General features: G+C 38.7%; 1 protein-coding gene across 1 annotated transcript in view; it reads left to right on the top strand.

The window, feature by feature from the left end:
* SLC44A1 (solute carrier family 44 member 1) overlaps positions 1-19,974 on the top strand; it is a 193,557-nt gene that overhangs the window by 32,734 nt on the left and 140,849 nt on the right. The gene's annotated exons all lie outside the window — the stretch shown is intronic.

A 19,974-nucleotide genomic window follows, 5' to 3' on the forward strand; every position in this document is an offset into this window, starting at 1 on the left:
AATCAAGCATCTTAAATTCTTTGGTGGCGGGTACTTCCTGTCTTTTAGCTACTAGGTTAAAAAAGAATCTCACATTTCAAGTGGTTTCCCTGTGATAAGCAAGTTGCAGTAGACCCAATAGTTCTGGAATACGGATGTTTCTGCTGCCACACCCTATAGGTGAACCTGGAAAATATAAGCAAACAAAAACAGAACGAAACTAAAGCCTCAATACTTTAAAATAAACAACTTCATGTTGTGTAAAATCAAGGTTGATGGGAGAAATGGGGTTGGGACAGAACATTTAAAACTAAGGAACTTTGTGGCCAGGTAGTCCTAATAGAAGTATTAAGAAAAAATACACATAGTTTACTGGCATTGCACCCAATATGGCAGTGAGAAAATTCTTTGTAACCTTAAACTCCAGAGTTCGTGCTTTGTTCTTTGGAGAAGTAGGTCTTAGGGGGTATTTGCTTCTAATAGAGACCTTTTCATCAAAGTTAAAAATCTGATCCAGGTTATATAGCCTTCATGGATTAATGAAGCTGTCTTTGCATCTTGCTCATCTGTATTTACAGCTTTGCCAGATAGTTAGTTTAGAAGATGGAGAGTGTAGTTGTATTTGAAGCCGATGAATCAGCCACCTCTTAAAAGTAAGTCACTTCTATAGATTTTTCAGCTTTTTTCCCTGTTAAGTTCTACTTGCGAAGGCATTCTCTTTAACAATCATGAGAAAACTTATGTCTGATTACTCGGAAACATTAACATGCTGGGAAAAAGTACATGAGAGCCAGTGTGACTTCTTCATTATGCGAATGTCATTCATCTCTTTGCCAGTTGTGTGTGAGATAATGAGAATCAAAGAAACACATTGCTGCAGAACAGGTTATATTGCTAGGCTGGGCCTCCTGACTCCTGAGAGCTGATGTACAGTCCAGGACCAAACTTGGATCTACCTCTTTATTGGATTATCTAGAATTTTTCTGTTTAAAATATGTAATCAATAAATAAAAGTTAAAAAAAAAATTAAAAAAAAAAAAAAAAGGGATCCCTGGGTGGCGCAGCGGTTTGGCGCCTGCCTTTGGCCCAGGGCGCGGTCCTGGATATCCGGGATCGAATCCCATGTCAGGCTCCCGGTGCATGGAGCCTGCTTCTCCCTCTGCCTGTGTCTCTGCCTCTCTCTCTCTCACTGTGTGCCTATCATAAATAAATAAAAGTTAAAAAAAATTAAAAAAAATATGTAATCAAGTGGTGCCTGGATGGCTTGGTGGGTTGAGCATCCAACTCTTGATTTTGGCTCAGGTCACCATCTCAGGGTTGTGAGATTGAGTCCCGCATTGGCTCTCTGCTCAGTGGGGAGTCTACCTGAGATTCTATCTCTCCCTCTGCCCCTCCCCCTGCTCAGGTGCTCTCTCTCTCTCTTTCTCAAATAAATCTTTAAAAAAAAGTGTGTGTTAAAAAATAAAAGAGGTGTTCAGTAAGAAAAATCCTAATGTTATTTCAGTAGTATACTCAAAAAACATTTGAAAAAGTTCAACATCTATTCATTTAAGAAGCAGGAAGTGAAAACTACATATTGAATGAGACCCACTCTCTTGAACCAACCAACAGCCAATATCACACTTGATAATGACACACTAGAGGATTTTCTGCTTACTTCTGGAGCATATTAGCAAGATTTCTATTACCATTAACAGTATTCTGGAAGTTTTGACTGGTGAAGTAAACTATAAAGAAAGAAACTATAATTATTTGAAAAGAGATAAAATACAAAAACCAAGAAAATCAATTAAAATTATTAATAAGCAGTATATATGTTAAGTATAAAAAATCAATAGCTTTCCCAAGTGTTGACAATAACCAGTTAGAAACATAAAATGTGAAGAACATCCTTCAGTATAGTAACAACAAATATAATATACATAGAAATAAGCCTAGTAAGAAGTGTGTGGTATCAAAATCATGAATACTTGGACAGCCCGGGTAGCTCAGTGGTTTAGCACTGCCTTCAGCCCAGGGCGTGATCCTGGAGACCCGGGATTGAGTCCCGCATTGGGCTCCCTGCGTGGAGCCTGCTTCTCCCTCTGCCTGTGTCTCTGCCTCTCTCTCTCTCTCTGTTTCTCTCATGGATGGATGAATAAAATCTTTAAAAAAAAATCATGAATACTGTAAAACTTGGAATTTCTTTTTTTTTTTTTTTTTTTTTTTATGATAGTCACAGAGAGAGAGAGAGAGAGGCAGAGACATAGGCAGAGGGAGAAGCAGGCTCCACGCACTGGGAGCCCGACGTGGGATTCGATCCTGGGTCTCCAGGATCGCGCCCTGGGCCAAAGGCAGGCGCCAAACTGCTGCGCCACCCAGGGATCCCAAACTTGGAATTTCTAAAGCAAAACTTTAATGAACTGGAGGGATGCACCTTGTTCCTGGGTGTGGAAACTGGAATAGTGCTATGTCATTTTTTTCCCAATTTACAGATCTAACATAATTTGAGTAAAAATAATGTACATTTGTAAAGGGACTTGAGAAAATGATTCTAAGTAATAAAGGAGAGACTAATACAGATAACAAAACTTAATGCCATAGCAATCAATTGTGTGTTACAGTTAGCATAGTGGTCATGAGGTCACGTGTTGGAGGTAGAGTCCTTGGATTCTAGGCTTGGCATTTACCAGGCAGATGACCATGGCCCAGTTACTTAATCCCTCTACTCTTTAATTTTCTCACCTGTAAAGCATGAGATTAAATGAGATACTGTAAATAAGGAGCTGAGCAAACTGCTGGTACATGGAAAGTACCCAAAACATGTTAGTTGTTCTTATTTTGCATTGACACAAGAGTAAAACATGTCAGTGGAAGAGAATTTATAAACATAAGACCATAACATCTATCAGAATTAATTACTTATTGAAAGAGCCATTTTTTTTTTTTAAGATTTTATTTATTTATTCATGAGAGACACAGAGAGAGAGGCAGAGACACCGGCAGAGGGAGAAACAGGCTCCATGTAGGGAGCCTGATGTGGGACCCCATCCCGGGGCTTCAGGATCGTGCCCTGGGCTGAAGGCAGCGCTAAAACGCTGAGCCACCCGGGCTGCCCTGAAGGAGCCATTTTGAATCAGACAGTTGATTAGATATTTAGGTTAAAAATTTTGGATGACTCGTATTCCACATCAAAATAAATTCCATGGAACCATAAACAAATAGAAAAAAATGTATCAAATAATTGAATAGCTTAAAAGCCGTGAGAAAAGATCCAAAGTCAAATGGATTGACTGAGGCGCAAGGAGTGGTATATTGGTCAATATATAATAACCAGCTCTGTGAGGGAGGAAAGCAGATGCCCAGGTTGGTCACATCTGTAGATTTCCTTGGTATAATTCTCCCGCCATGCTGATTTCGGGCTACCAACATGAAATCAGTGAGCAGGAATTGGGAGGAGATGTGCATCGCTGGCTCTCATGAACTGGTACAATCTGGCTGTAGCATGCCACTTGCTCAGAAATGGCAAAGCATGCTGAGAAACCATCTAGTGATCATCCTAAGCCAGAACACATTCCTGCTGGAAACTGTCTTCCTCAGGAAGCATCAGATAGAGAGAATTGAGAATAAAAACTTTACTCTGTTGTATCATGGAGATACCTTGCACTGGACCAGCACCAGTAGAAGGAAGCTGAACCTGCAAAAGGTGTTGGGGGTGGGGAGGGCGGGGAAGAGGCCTGTGGGGTGGCTCGGGCCCACTTGGGAGCAGCCTCTTTGGAAACAAAATCATACATTGGTTGAAGACTAAAGGGGCAAGGTATTGCTAGGTAAATGCTTAGCAGTAAAAGAACAATTAGACCAGAGTAGAGGTTGTTTCCTCCTTGGTTTCTTCTTCTGAAGCCCGTGGTACTCTTGGTGGTGGATATGTGTTTTACTATCTTCTGTCTCTGCATATTTATATTCTTATCTCTCTTTTATTCTCCCTTTGTTCAGTTACTGTCTATAGTAGTTTTCATAAGTATGGTCCTCAGAAAGACCAGACATGGTGGGAATGATGATGTGTGAGAGCACAAAGGCTTTTGTTTAGAAAGTGATGAAGTGAGCCACGTGGTTTTTTGTAGTAGACCAGAAGGCCAAAGATGTGTCTCATTGTGATCAGGGAATCATGGTATTGTCAAGAAGGGAGGCTTCACGGTATGGAGACTTGAGGTCCTGTCTCATGTTTGTTGGATATTGGGATTCCAGCAGGGGCTTGTACCTTTCATTCCATAATGGATTGCTAGCTTATTATTTGGTAGCCCTGTCTTAGGTTTATCATTTTAGAATGGATTGTTTCTTTGTGATCATATCTGGGGTTCTAATAGATTGGAATTAGGATTTAATTGGATCTCAAGGAGGTGGAGACTTTTTGAATATGGGAACAAAATTGTTAGAAGTTGTATAGTTGCTGGAAGCCTGTAATTGAGAATCATTACATACTTTAGGCAGTACAGAACCAATTGGTATGGAGTGGGATAGGTATATGGAAAGAGAAAATAGTTACTTTTAAGGGGTTAATCAAAATCAATCTTATGATGTAAGAAAAGTAACTTATACATACAGAGGACTAATTGGTTGGAAAGATGGGTTGCCAGATTTGGATACAGACCAGTTGAGGTATGAATGAGGTCAGCTGGTTTGGAACTTGGCTTTGGAGATGGACAAACATTGTTTCTTATGAGTGGGATTTTTTTTTTAAAGTGGGCCCTACACCCACATGGGGGGCTTGAACTCACAACCCTGAGATCAAGACCTGAGCTGAGATCAAGAATTGGACACTCAACTGACTGAGGTACCCAGGCACTTCATTCATGGTGGGATATTTTAGTGACTTATTGGCATGGAAGTTTACAGATACTCATGTTTTTTAGAGCATTTATTTATTCAAGTTTGGTCCATTAACATTCATTTTTCTTGGTTGATTTTTTTTTTTTTTTTAAGAGCAAGTTTAGTATCTGTCATTTATAGGGCTATTAATTTGCTGATTCAGTGTTCCTTCTTATTTGGGTGTTTCTAGTCTTTTTGTATGAAGTGTATTTTTAATCACTTCAGATCTTTAGCTGGTTTTCATTAATTTAGCTCCTGATGTGCCCACATATTTTCTTGAAAACTTTCCCTAATGATGGAACATTGTATCTCAGAGTTGCAAAGGACTGTAATAATTTTCTAATCCAACTTTCAATTCGATGCTTGAATCCCCTGTATTATTCTCTTCCATTTCAGCCTTACATAATATCTTGATTTTTAAGAGTTGGGTCTATCAAGAAGTGGGATTTGAGGGTTTGTGGCAGTATAGCATTCTCAGACCCAGCATTCACTTGGAGATAACTAATTAGTCATCCTTAGGGATGGCTGAAGGCTGGAACATGGATACCATTCGGTTGCCCTTACTACTGGGTACTCTGACCTTTAAACTCTAGGCAGGGGTGGCAGTGTGGTTGGTTTTAGGACCCAGATTCTAGGCCTGGACTAAACCCAGGACTCTCATGTTCCTAGGGCTTCCTCCATAGTTCTTATCTATTTGTAGGGGGAGATAGGGTGTTTGAGGTTGGTGGTAGTATAGAACCAACTTCTTTTTTTCCAGGCTTGCCTTCTAATAAGGTCAGTCTGTAGGTCCAACAGCTACCCGTTTGTAAATTATGCTGAAATGCTGGGAAAGTTCTCTAGAAGGGTTCTAAATTATAGCTCATTAATGTTTTTTTTGCTTATAGAATTTTTTAAAAAAGATTTTATTTATTTTTAAAAGATTTTATTTATTTGTTCATGGGAGACACACACACACAGAGAGAGAGAGAGAGAGAGAGAGAGAGAGAGGCAGAGACTCAGGCAGAAGGAGAAGCAGGCTCCATGTAGGGAGCCCGACGTGGGACTAGATCCCGGGACTCCAGGATCACGCCCTGGCTGAAGGCGGCGCTAAACTGCTGGGCCACCCAGGCTTCCCTGCTTATAGAATTTGAATGCAGAATAGTTGGTGTAGTTTGGGTTTTACCAAGGAAGCCCAACTGATGGCTGCCAGGAGGCTTTACCGAGTATCCTTGATATTAGAATTCACCAAGCCCTAGAGCTTTTTAGGCTCAAAGAGTCAATTTTGCTAGTATATATAGAGTGCATCCTTCTCTTAATAGTAGAATTATGTAAATCTAAGTAACAAGACACATGTCAACTCAGGGGGCTAATTTATTAAGTGAACATACTGACCAGAAAATTTTAGTCATCTTAGCTAATATTAAGGTAAAGCTGAATTATTATTTTAAAATTATATTTATTCTTAATAGAAAGTAGTACTTTTTTTTTTAATAGTTCAATCCAAATATGGAAATGTGTTAAGTCGAAAAGTCCTTTTGGGGATCCCTGGGTGGCGCAGCGGTTTGGCGCCTGCCTTTGGCCCAGGGCGCGATCCTGGAGACCCAGGATCGAATCCCACATCGGGCTCCCGGTGCTTGGAGCCTGCTTCTCCCTCTGCCTGTGTCTCTGCCTCTCTCTCTCTCTCAGTGTGACTATCATGAATAAATAAATTTAAAAAGAAAAAAAATTTAAAAAAAAAAAAAAAAAAAAAAAAGAAAAGTCCTTTTGTGATCCTACCTTGTGAAATAACAATGGTTAAGAGCAGAGTCTAGATGTAGTCATCCAGACTCTCTGCACATGGAGTTGCCTCTGCTACTCTCTTGGCTTTAGTTTTCTATAGCTCTCTAGAGCACATCACTTGTTAACTTGTGGGAAGAAGCTAGAGGACAGTCATAAGGTTACCTAATGACATGGAATCAGATGAGCAGAGCAGTCTGGATGACTCACCGTGTAGCAGCATGTCAGTCAGTAGCCTGAATTGTCTATTCATCAACCTAGAGTCTGCTGCCCTGGCACCTCTTCTTCAAGATAGTTTGGAAGGGCGATGTCAACATTTATCTCTCAGACTGTTATTTTTCAGTGTAACTGGTCAAGTACAGATCCTGCCACCTAATAGTTGCTAAATAAATAGTAGCCGTGGGTGTACCTGCCCTTCCCAGCCCTTTTTTCTGACAAGTACATTTTTTCTCTAGGTATGTTTATACCACAGCCTAGTTTTACTTTAGCATGTGTACCCTTTAGCCTCTTTAAGATGTCTTTTCTATTTCTACTTTGATCTGTTTTATTTCAGTTCTGTACAAACTTATTTCTCTTTTTCCTCTTGTGCTTTCCACAGAAGGGTTGAACTAGTCTATGAAAATCAGCACTATCTAGTAATTCTTGTAATTTCTGATTTCTTACAAAAATACTTCCTTTCATCAAATTTCATTATTACCCAACTCTCCACCTTGATTAAAATTACTGTTTTTATCTTATTGTCTATCTAATGTATCGTCTATCTAATGTATCTACATTAGGTGTTTATATGAAGTCTGTTATGAAATCAGAACTCCGTGTGTGAAGTAGCCAAAATGGCCTCCTTTTACGTGTTTTCTATGATTTCTTTTATACATATAACAGCTTTATTTTTTTTTTTAAAGATTTTATTTATTTACTCATGAGAGACACAGAGAGAGAGAGGCAGAGAGACACAGACAGCAGGTTCCATGCAGGAAGCCTGACGTGGGACTCGATCCCAAGTCTCCAGGATCATGCCCTGTACTGAAGGTGGCGCTAAACCACTGAGCCACCCAGGTTGCCCTAAGCCACCCGGGTTGCCCCATATAACAGCTTTAATGAGATACAATTTTTAGGGGGGGAAGGGACAGAGGGAGAGGGAAAATCTTAAGCAGTCTCTACACCCAGTGCAGAGCCCAACGTGGGGCTTGATCTCACGACCCTGAGCTCATGACCTGGATTGAAATCGGGAGTTGGACACTTAACTGACTGGGCCAGCCACCCAGGTGCCCCAAGATTAATTCTTATACCATACAATTTGTGCATTAAAAATTTATTGTTCAGTAGTTTTTAGTATATTCAGAGTGTGTAACCAACACTTCCATCAGTTTTAGAACATTTTTATCATCCCCCAAAGAAACCCCATACTCATGAGTCATCATTTCCCATTTCCCCTCAACTCCCATCCGATTGTAGGCAAGTTCTAATCTACTTTCTGTCTATAGATTTGCCTATTCTGGACATTTTTATATAAATGGAATGATGTAATATGTGGCCTTTTGTGTCAGGCTTTTTTCGCTTTAATGTTTTCAGAGTTCATGTTGTAGTATGTATCACTACTTCACTCCTTTTTATTCCAAAGTTTATATTCCATGCTGTGGATCTACCATACTGCATTTATCCATTCATCAGTTGATGGGCATTTGTATGTGATTTTTTTCTTTTTTTTTAAAGTAAGCTTTACACTCAACATGGTACTTGAACTCATGACTCCGAGATCAAGAGTCACATGCCCTACTGACTGATCCAGCCAAATGTCCCTGTATGTGATTTCTTATTAGCAAAGTAGCTCCTAAGCATTGTTTTTCATTTTGAAATCCAAGCAGTGTTTTAGAAAATATGGATGGAAGCTGTAGAAGGCTAGGAGGAAACAACAGTTGTTTCTACCTGTTAGACATCGCTGCAGGTGTTTACTTAAATATCAACAGCAATATTTGGACATTTGGAAATTATCTTTGAACTCAAAATCCAAAATATGTTAATAACATGTTATTCTTCGTTATGGCCTATAATTTTCCTGTAAGAAAAATGTTAACCATGCAAAAAAATCAATTTAGATAAAATAAGCCACAGAATGTACTATAGTAATTTTGCTGTAATTCTTATGCCTCTCATTGTTCTATTTTCCCTGTTCTCTTTCAAATATATCATCAGTTCACAGTATCCACATAGGATGTTAACCACAGTCAGCAGAGAAGAGCAATGGGGTCCTCAGCCCTGGAGCTCAACTGCTTGCTTCATATGCCAGCTGTTTTAGTACTTACTGGCTGCATGACTTGGACAAGTTACTTACTCCCTCTTTGCCTCAGTTTTGTCATCAATGAAATGGAAATAATAATAGTACCAACCTCAGGCTTGTTGTGAAAATCAAATAGGTTAATGTTGTAAAGTGTCTGGCATATGGGATATGTTCAATAATATAAGATATAGTCTTCATTTAATGTCATACAGTTACTAAGCGCTTGGGATAAAACATTTTGGTAATCCATTTTTTTTAAAGATTTTATTTATTTATTGGGAGAGGGAGGGAGAGAGAGAATGAGAGAGAGTGCTTGAGTGCATGCATGTGCCTTCAGACTGGCAGGGAGAGGGACAAACTGCGCTGAGCACAGGGCTGGGTGCCAGGCTCCATTCTACAACCCTGAGATCATGACCTGAGGCAAAGCAAGAGTCAGATGCTCAACTGACTGAACCCAGTCACCCAGGCACCCCTGATTTTGGTAATCTTAGCTGAGGTTGATGGATAACCTTTTCCCACCTTCAGTAAACATGTGCATTTTACCTATTTCACCAAGCTTCATGTGTGAACTCAAATGAATTGCATATTTATAAAAGGAAGGAAAGAAAAGGTAAAACCTAGAGATGAGGAAGGTTAGAAAGAGGAGAACAGAAAGGTGAAAATCAAGTACCAAATTTCTTAGGCCCCAGTGCGGTTCCTTTCATGTGGTAATGACTATTTATCGAATGGATGGATTTTTGTGTAGTTTGGTTGACTCTGGGTTTTATTATTTTTTTATTTTTTAGAATTTTTTTATTTATTTATGATAGTCACACACAGAGAGAGAGAGAGAGGCAGAGACATAGGCAGAGGGAGAAGCAGGCTCCATGCACTGGGAGCCTGATGTGGGATTCAATCCCGGGTCTCCAGGATCGCGCCCTGGGCCAAAGACAGGCGCCAAACCGCTGCGCCACCCAGGGATCCCGACTCTGGGTTTTAGAATTGAAGTTTTCTTCATATTTCTTAACAAATTTAAGACCTAGGAAGGCATTTCAGTTGCTCTTGTTGGCCATTGCCATTTGAAGGTTACTATTTATTTCTTAACATTTACCATGATAATCTCTGCTATAACTGTGCACTCATTAATTTCTCCTGTTTTTGTTTTTGTTTTTTTTTAAGATTTTATCCATTTATTTTGAAACAGAGAGGGAGTGTGAACAGGGGGAGGGGCAAAGGGAGAGGGAAAGGGAGAAGCAGGTTCTCCACTGAATAGAGAGCTTGATCTGGGCTCGGATTTCAGGACCCTAGGATTCTGACCTGAGCTGAAGGCAGACCTACTGGCCACTCAGGTGCCCTAGTTTCTCCTGATTGTATTTTCTTATACAACTAATTTTTCATATTTTTCAGGCACACATTTTAGAACGTATGCAATATGGGAGCAATTTTTACGTGTTTGACATGAGTACTGGTCAGAAATAAATTTTTAAGATGCATCGTAGGGAAGATTCCCCCCTTTGCCAGTTGTGAAAGGGCATTGATAGTGATTTAGGGCCTGGTTCTAGCTCGGAGCTTTACTTAAATTCATTTAGTCCTTTAAACCACAGCACATGATGTGGGGATAGTCTCCTTTACCTTTCAAGTGGGGAAATCAGGTCAGCTGATTATACTTCTATTTATAAGAGAAGGTAGGATTCAAATCCAAGTTTATGTTGCTCCCTCTCACTGTACCCGTGTATTACCACCTTTATAATGTTTGCCAGTATATTTATTATCTGTGTCATGTTGCCACTTCTGCATTCTTTAGGAGAACCTTGCTCCTGCCTGGCTGATTGTCAACATATAGCTTTCAAGTGACGTTTTACATGTTCTGATCTCCTGTCAATAAGTGTCAGGATGAGTGAATGTTTTCCGGTGCTTTTGATACTGTGTCTATTTATAGTTAATACTATACTGAGGAAGTAGAAAAAGAATAACCTGGAGAAATGGGAGCCAGTATTACTTTTTGTTGTTATTTCCTCCATAATTAAATAGCATTAATGGAAATCAAAGTGAGGAAAATGCATTATAAGTCAAACTATTTAAAAATTTCACTACCTCCTTCCAATGCTTGTACATTTTCATATACTATTTTATAAGTTGTAGAGCTAGAACATACATTTGCTTTCATACCATGTTTCTTTTTAAAGAAATTTTTAAAGATTTTATTTCTTTATTGATGAGAGACACACAGAGAGAAGTAGAGACATAGGCAGAGGGAAAAGCAGGCTCCCTGCAGGGAGCTGGATGCAGGATTCCATCCCAGGACCCCGGGATCACAACCTGAGCCAAAGGCAGACACTCAAACACTGAGCCCCCCCTAGGTGCCCGCCCCTCCTACCATGTTTCTTAATATATATAACTTTTTATCATTACCATTTTTTTGGTTACAATGCAAACTCTTCATAAGTATTTTTATGATTGCTCAGTATTCCACTCTCCTGTATAACTATTTTCCTGTTAGTTAATTCTTTTTTCATAATGGCCCTGTATTGAACATCTTATGTGTAGCTATTTTAACATTTTAGATTATTTCCTTGGGTTTTTGAAATGTAGTGCCAAATCACTTTCTAAAAGTATCTAACCAGTTTAAACTGCTTTCAGTTTCAGCATAGTCTTAACTAGTGCTGCTTGCTACCTGCCTTCACTTTTCAAAGTGTTTTTCAGTGGGAGCATGAATCCTTATGCTGTGGTTTCCAGAAATGTATTGTTAGAGAGGTTGGCACTGTCTGTATTCATGTCTCCCAATGGATATCTGACCGCATAACTTTTTAGGAGTCTCACATTAAGATGTCAAAGAAGTCTTACTTCAAAGCTAGATTTGTTAGCATTTCTGAAACTTATTTAAATCTGAAATTTATTTTTCTCATAGACTTATTAATAAGTCTATGAGAAGACCATACTATATAATATCTGTGGGAAAAGGAGCCAGCCTATAACATAGGAGAATGCTCTTTAGGAATGTGATCTTGTGCAGGGGAGGCAAGTAGGGATGTTTGCTCTAACATTACATCACTCTAATGGTAAGGGACCTAACCTTGTTCGTTCATTCATTAGACATTTAGAGGGCCTGCTGTGTGCCAGACACTGTTCATCTACTGGGGATATAGCTGTGAATAAAACAACAAGTCCTTGCCCCTAAGTAGGCAGTAAGGTGGGAAGAATGGTCCTTATATGTTCATTCCCTTGCAGAGGATTTTGTACACCTTGATTTTTTTTTTTAAGATTTTTAAATTTCTATTTGAGAGAAAGAATACGAGCTGCAGGGTGGGGCAGAGGAAGAGAGAAAAGCAGACTCTCCACTGAGCAGGGAGCCTGATGCAGGGCTTGATCCCAGGACCCCGAGATCATGACTTGAGCCCAAGGCAGGTGCTTAATGACTGAGCCGCCTAGGCACCCCTCTTATTCTGACTTAAAACATAAATTTACTCAATTCCATCCACTCATTAGCTATTTTATAGTCAGTGTAATCTTCACATTTCTTCTCCTTAGTCAGTATAGACTTCAAGTCAGTTCTTACCTATTGTGTCATGGAAAGGAAGCCAGATGTGAGTTAGAATCCTAAACTGAGTACCTGTGAACTCCTGCTTTCATAAATATTTTTGGCATAGCAAGGAAACTCATAAATCCATTAGCAGTCTGGAAACTGGCTGTACTGTAGCAGGGAAGTGGTGCAAAGTAGACCTTGGTCTTGTTTGTCTGTCCTTGGTATCATCAAGTACTGAAGAAGTTCTGATACTTACAAGATGTAATGGGGGAAAGACAAAGGCCATTAAAATTTATAATTAAAAAATAGTAATTCCAAATTAAAAACATTGCTCACCACTGATTCAGAATAAAGAAATACTGTTTGAGGACACAGACAAGGCTTGTCTGTACAATTTTGTTCATGTTTCATTTGATGATGGTGGTAAAAGATGCTATTAAGCTATGTTGCAGAGCAAGATGATCTTGGCCTCTGCCCAGTAATTATCACATGCCTGTGTGCAAGAAAGACAGCCACTGAGGAGTCTGATGTAAGAACATTTTTTAGCAGGCCCCTCAGTTATTTATTTATTTATTTTTAGAGCAGTTGGAGAAAGGGTGAAGACAGAAGCAAAATATCTCCCCATGATCTTTCTATCTCCATGTAACTAAATAACTTATAAAGCAGCTCTAGTTGCCATTTCCTTCTTTTTTCTTAAACAGATGAATGTCTGTGATTTAGTATAAAGTTCATGAACTAAGAAAAGCGGTTGGACACAGATGCCTGTATCTTTCCACTCTATGTATCTTATTACCTTTAACTGCCTGTTAAAATCATGCTTTTATTTTTACCTTTCAAATATAAATTGCCATCACCAGGCTTAGCAAATGAAACGGATTACTTATGGTAACTGTGAGTAGTTATGCACTCCAAATCCTTGAGAGAGCTTTCCCAAAGGGCAGGCAATGTCTTTCAAAATCCTATTACAGGATTTTATTTGCAGGTGCTATGAACAGAAGGCTGAAAGCCTCCATGTTTTATTGCTGCCCAACTTCATCAGGTCTGCTCACTCTATTGAAAATTGTGGCAAAAATGATACACATCAGCTCTTTTATTCTTTTGTTACTACTCTGCGCAAATAAAAGCATATTGGGGAACTTAATGAAGCAGTATGTCCTTGGAGGGAGCTTTGAAGATTTGGAGTGTATGACTATTTGTCTTTAATACTGGAGATTTTTGTGTAAAACAGACTGGCACGAACAAAATCAAGTCCTCACAGATAGCCCAATGTTTGCCACATATGTACTTAAATCACACAAATACCTAGTAGTAGTCACCTTGGAGATGCATTCAGTGACTACCTTAGAGGCTTTCTGGATGTGCCAAGGAGCAGCCAGGGCAGTGAAACTGTAGCAGAGCCATTGGAACCATGGAGCCAATTTTAGAGGTGATCTATTTAGAGAGACCATGATTTCAAAACAAAAACAGAAACACCCCCCCCCCCCCCAAAAAAAAAAAAAACCAACAACAAAACACTGGGGAGGGAGAATTGATTATTCAACAAATTAGCAAACATACCCCACAGATACACATTCTGGGAATCTGTCCTACAAGAGAGGCCACGTCTCAGTTTGCTTTGGCCTTCACATGCATAGTTGGCTTTTCACTGGAATCTGGAAAAGGCAGCATGGATGGAAAGGATGGATCTGTGCTGCAGAGATCTAGGTACACATGGTGTCTCTATGCTTCTCGTGAGCTATAGGCTCCAGGTTACTGCAATTCCTGACCTACCAGTTTAACTCTCATTGCTGGAGAGTGTGGGCATGTGTCGAATATCTTAAAAGGATAATCTTGATTCTGCTTAAATTTCTGAGCTTCGGTACTTAATTATTCATAATGAATACTTGCGGTATACCTCCCGACTGATCAAAACATACAAGGATGGGCAACTATAGTTGTGACTTTGGCCCTAACGGTGTTGGAGCTGACGCTGGCCTGCCTTTATTTGCAGGGTTAACACCGCCTGTACACCACTTCTTTTCCTTTGAACCAGCCCCCCAAGTTGACACTTAATGCTTATTTGAATGTAGTAGGCTGCAGTCCTCTGGGTTCCTCAGGGGAAATGACAAGGGACCTTGTGGCCAGTTATTGCAACAGAAATCCCAAGCTGAAGCAATTCTAGATGTATGCGACCGGATAGTATTTGGGGATCTCACCAGTGACATGAACATGAAAATATTCCAGCGGCTAAGTAAATACAGTGCTGCACTAATTGTGCCAGAAAAGAAAGGAAAAATGGTTTTCCTTTCTTTGAAGACTGAAAGGCCGCTTCCTAACTGAAGCAGCCATAGAATCTTTAGTATAAAGAAATCTTAATGGATACAAAGTAAAGAAATGGCTGATTTTTGTATTTTTAAATCAACTTAATGTTCTGTTTGTTTGCTACTAAACATTTCTGAGTGGAATAATTCTTATTTGGCAGTCGGTATTTCCCCATCATAGTGAGCGAGAATTTTCACTCACATTTTGGGCACAAAACACATTCTATTTTAGACACCGAAGGATCATTTTTCAGTGTTTGCTTCAGAATTTGTGAGGTAATTTCAACAGATCTCACAAATGTTTACTCAATAGTTCTGCATCTCTATTTCTGCAGTAATTTGTACACATCTCTATTTTGGCATCCCTTGATGAGATATCATGGTACCTAATTTGTCTCTCTCTCATGAAACTGGAGCTCAGTGAGGGCAGGGCTATCTCAGTTGGCTTTGAATCACAGGTACCCTGTGTGGCGCTCAGTATTGATCTGAAGAATCAATGGAATGTTTAAAGGTATTGTCTTAAAATCGAGTAACTTCTTAATGTAATTGTACTCTTTTTGTAACACATTTTTCATTATTTCAAACCATATCTACACAAGTCTGCTGTGTCAAGGAAAGATTCATAGCATAAGGTAATACTGTTACTAGATTAGTATAAGAATCTTTTGGGAAGCTTTGTACTTTTAATTAGGAGAAAGTCATACAGAGAGTAAGTATAGAGTATCGAAAGAGGGCTGGAAGCATTCAGTCATTGCTGTTAGATATCACCTGGGTAACTTGTGACTGCCTGGATTTTGGATCTTCCTCAACTCCATAATTGAGACCCGCTTGTCTCAGTTCTGGATTGTTGTTGGTATTGCGTCTCTGATCTTTTCTTTTTTTCCTGATCCTTCCTGCCCTGCCTACTTCCATGAACTAGATTCACATCTGCTAGACCTTTTGCTATACTTGGCCCACCCTGCCTGCCCTATGAGGGCTGATGGCCTCCAACGATACCTGATTTGACCTAACAGGTTATAACATATCATTTCTCCAAACCTGTGTGTGTTACTGTTATCTTTAATACATTTACTCAACAACTATATTTTCATTAGAGATAACATAGAAATTTAAGTCAAAACTTATTTCAGGTTTAGTTCCTAAAAAATACACATTCCTACTACAGCCTATCAAATTCATCAGAAGGCCTTGGGTATTAGGGCTCATAGTGAATGTAGAGGCTAGGGCATAGTTGCTAGTGCTAAGACTTCTATGAGAGATACTATGGAAGCTTTTCTTCCTCCCTTCCTCCTTCCCTTCCTCCCTTCCTTCCTCCTTCCTTCTTTTCAACTATGATATGCAAAATGTAGGAAGGAATGGGAAGATACTAAACATTGTTCTTTCCTAACTGTAAAGATATGAATATAATAAAACATAAACATGAGGTAGATGTCAAGGGAGTCGGGATGGGTCATTCGGTTAAGTGTTGGACTCCTGGTTTTGGCTCATGTCATGATGTCAGGGTTGGAAGATCAAGCCCGGGTCCATGCCCAGCATAGAGTCTACTTGAGATTCGCCTGCTCATGCATGCATGTTCTCTCTCTCTCTCTCTCAAATAAATAAATAAATAAATAAATCTTAAAATAAATCTGTGAATAATAAATAAATCTTAAAAAAAAAACAAAAACCCTCCAAAACATGAGGTAGAGGTCAGTTATGGTCTTAGAGTTGTTTTTTGTGGTCTAGTAACTAATATTAAAAATTACAATTCTACTTTCTAGATTATTAACCTTGTATAGCTAAAAAGATTATATGATGTGAATGTCATTGTACATACATATTTGCACCCTTATTTTTAAAATTAAAAACAAAACAAAACTTTGGGGCCTGGGTGGCTCAGTCAGTTAAGAGTTGGACTCTTGGTTTCAACTCAGGTCATGATCTCAGGGGCCTAGGATTGAGCCCCGCATCTGGTTCCCTACTCAGTGGGGAGTCTGCTTGTCTCCCTCTCCCTCTGCCCCTCCCCTCACTCATGTGCTCTCTCTCTCACTCTCTAAGATAAATAATTCTTTAAAAAATAAGTAACAAAAAACTTGATTATGGAAAATGTCAAACTTTAATTTTACCCATTTTATTCAAAACTTTTCTTTGTATACATTCAAATTTGGTATCTTATTCTTTCAATCTGAAGAATTTGTAAAAAAAAACATTTTTTTTTGTAGTTGAGGTTTGCTGCTAATAAATTCTTAGATTTTATTTGTTTGAAAAGGTTTTTATTTCTGAAAAACATTTTTTGGGGGTGGTATATGATTCTGGGTTAATAGTGTTCATTGTTTTGTTTTGCTTCATTTTTTTTTAAAGATTTTATTTATTTGAGAGAGAGAGCTAGTACAAACAAGGGGAAAGGGCAGAGGGAAAGGGAGAAGCAGGCTCCTGCCCTGCCTCCCAGCCAGAAGCCCAACGTGGGGCTTGATCCCAGGTCCCCAGGATCATGACTGAGCTGAAGGCAGATGCCTAAAAGACTGAGCCACCCAGGTGCTCCTTGTTTTTGTTTGTTTATTTGAAGATTTTATGTATTTGAGAGATTGAGAGAGAGAGCTTGAGCAGGGAGTAGGAAGGGACAGAGGGAGAGGGAGAAGCAGACTCCCTGCTGAGCAGGGAGTGGAAGATCATGACCTGAGCTGAAGGCAGGTGCTTAACCAACCCACTGAGCCACCCAGGTGCCCCTAGTATTGGTTGTTTTACTTTTTTTAAGTAATTTAAAGCTGTCATTGCATGGTTTTTTGCTTTACGTAGTTTCTGACAAGAAGGTTGCTTAATCTTTGTATCCTGCCCCTGCCTCCACTGCCATTGAGATGATCTCTGTATTTTTGGTTTCCAAGGGTTTCAATATAATATGTGTAGGGTATGTATGTGTGTGTATACACACATGCATGTGTGTGTTGGATTTATCCTGCTTGGGATTCTCTGAGCTTCTTGGATCTCTGCTTTGATTTCTTTTGTTATAAATTTAGTAAATATAGCTGTGCTATTAGTTACAAATTTCGGAAAATTCTCAGTCATTAGTTTTCCTAACATTTTCTCTGTTTCATTCAATCTTCTTCTAGGATTCCAATTACACTTCTGTAGACCATTTGATATTTCCCTGTAGTTCTTGGATGTTCTGTTGTGGGTTTTTGATTTTTCATTCTTTTTTTCTTTGTGTTTCACTGTCAGTAATTTCTATTGACTTATCCTTGAGTTTATTGATTTCTTCCTGGGCTGTGTTTAGTATATTGATGAGCATGACAAAGGCATTCTTTATCTTGTTACCATGTTTTTTATTTTTAGCATTTCCTTAACTCTTACTTATATGCCCATCTCTCTGCTTGAGTTTGAGGTCTCAGGTTTCAGAAATAGATTTTACACTTATTTTCTTTGAACCTTGTTTTTCTCTTTTATAAACTAAAAAATCATTATATATGTATATAATAATAATATATAATAATAACTAACAGAATTGTTATGAGAATCAAATATGATCCATTGGACTAGTTCCTACCTCTCCTTTCCCATGGTTCAATCTGTCACTCAAGGCTTGCATGGTATGATTACTTTGACCCTATTTAGTTCCTAAATTGTGAGATTCTGTGAAGGGGAAGGGACCTAATATTTACTGACAGCCTATATTAATCTCATGTAGAATTTGAGAAAGGGATAAAAATCACATTTAAAAAGTGCTTTTGTAAAACATTTTACTTTTACCAGGTCTATGTGGATTTTAATTGAAAGAAACAGCATTAAATCCAGTTGCCACTTGGTTAAATCTGTTAAAGAGTCATTAAAATTTTTCAACTGTTGGGTTTCTTGACACACTTGAGAAATGTCATGGCTCATAAAACATCTTACTCTCTTTCTCTGCGCATATAGGATTTTAAATAATTGGATTGGCTCCCAAATTTTGCATTGTGAGGAAAAACTAATGGAGGTTTTTCTCCTTACTGACTGGTGGAAATGAATGTTATTCTCATTGGATTTGCCTTTGTAGTCACAGACTTGGATTCAGATTCTGGCTACACAGCTGTATAATCTTGGGCTGATTATTTAACTTTAGAGCTTGAGTTTTTGTTTTATCTGTGAAATAAGGATGATACCTACATCAGCTGTTTTAAAGACAATGTTTATATACATAAAGTATGTGAAGCTTTGGGTATAGTGCCTAGTTAATAGAGATCAATGAGTGATGTGGCATTAAGAATAATAGTAGCTAAAGTGGAAATATGCCATTATTAAGTCAAATTTTAGTAAATAGAAGGGGAAAGACAAGTTTAATATTCTTTTTTCTTTTAGTTGAAAAGATCCATCTCCCAAGACACACACACACACACACACACACACATATATTTTTTAAAGATTTTTATTTATTTATTCATGAGAGACACACAGAGAGAGGCAGAGACATAGGCATTTAGTTTAGGCAAGAGACAGAGGCAGAGGGAGAATCAGGTTTCCTTCAGGGAGCCTGAGGTGGTACTTGATCCCAGGACCCTAGGATCACGACCTGAGGCGAAGGCAGACACTCAACCACTGAGTCACCCAGGTGCCCCAGAGTATTTTAACAAAAGGGAGAGGGCTAACTAAAAAATGAATGTTGATGAATAAGAATAATAACCAAGAATTCGTGTTTGCTATGTGACGAGATCCTCAGAATAGCTCCGTGAAGTAAGCTGCCACTCTTCTGAGAAGTCTTTCTTTATCTGAATGAGCGTGCCACCCCGTTTTGTGTTCTTCCATTCTAATTTATACTTTATCGCAATTTTTATGTATAACTCCTGTCCTTTTTCCACTTCTCATCCCCAGTGAAGGTTTTTTTATATATAAGGTTAGAAGTGGCCCACAGTGAGTTGAATTGTTGAGATTTTTGAATCTTTGCATGTTTCTGGTCAGGAGTGAAATCCCACTTTATGTTATAGGTGAAAATCTAAGCATTAAAAATGGAATATTTGTCTAAAGTAAAACTACTAAGAAAATAGCTGTGGATAAATAAACTGGTCAATCAGCCTGAGCCCCCCCGCCCCATCCCCGACTGTTTAAGATAAACAAATACAGTATTTTAAAGTAGCTGTTGCTCTAGAGGTTACCTTAGAGTAAATATAATGAATTTCGCAGAAGTGTCCAAATTCTGTGTTTGTAAATAATATTATTGTAATGGGTATTACTCAAGATTGAAATTATTTAATACAAAGAAACATTCTTTATTCATACACTGAGCAACTGTGTTCCAAAACACAGACCACAATACCGGCCTTCTTACTTGAATAGTACAAGGAATAATGTCAAATTATTTTTGTAGCTTT

This window comes from Canis lupus, chromosome 11 (genome assembly GCF_003254725.2).
Source record: "Canis lupus dingo isolate Sandy chromosome 11, ASM325472v2, whole genome shotgun sequence".
In the NCBI taxonomy this organism is placed as follows: Eukaryota; Metazoa; Chordata; class Mammalia; order Carnivora; family Canidae; genus Canis; species Canis lupus.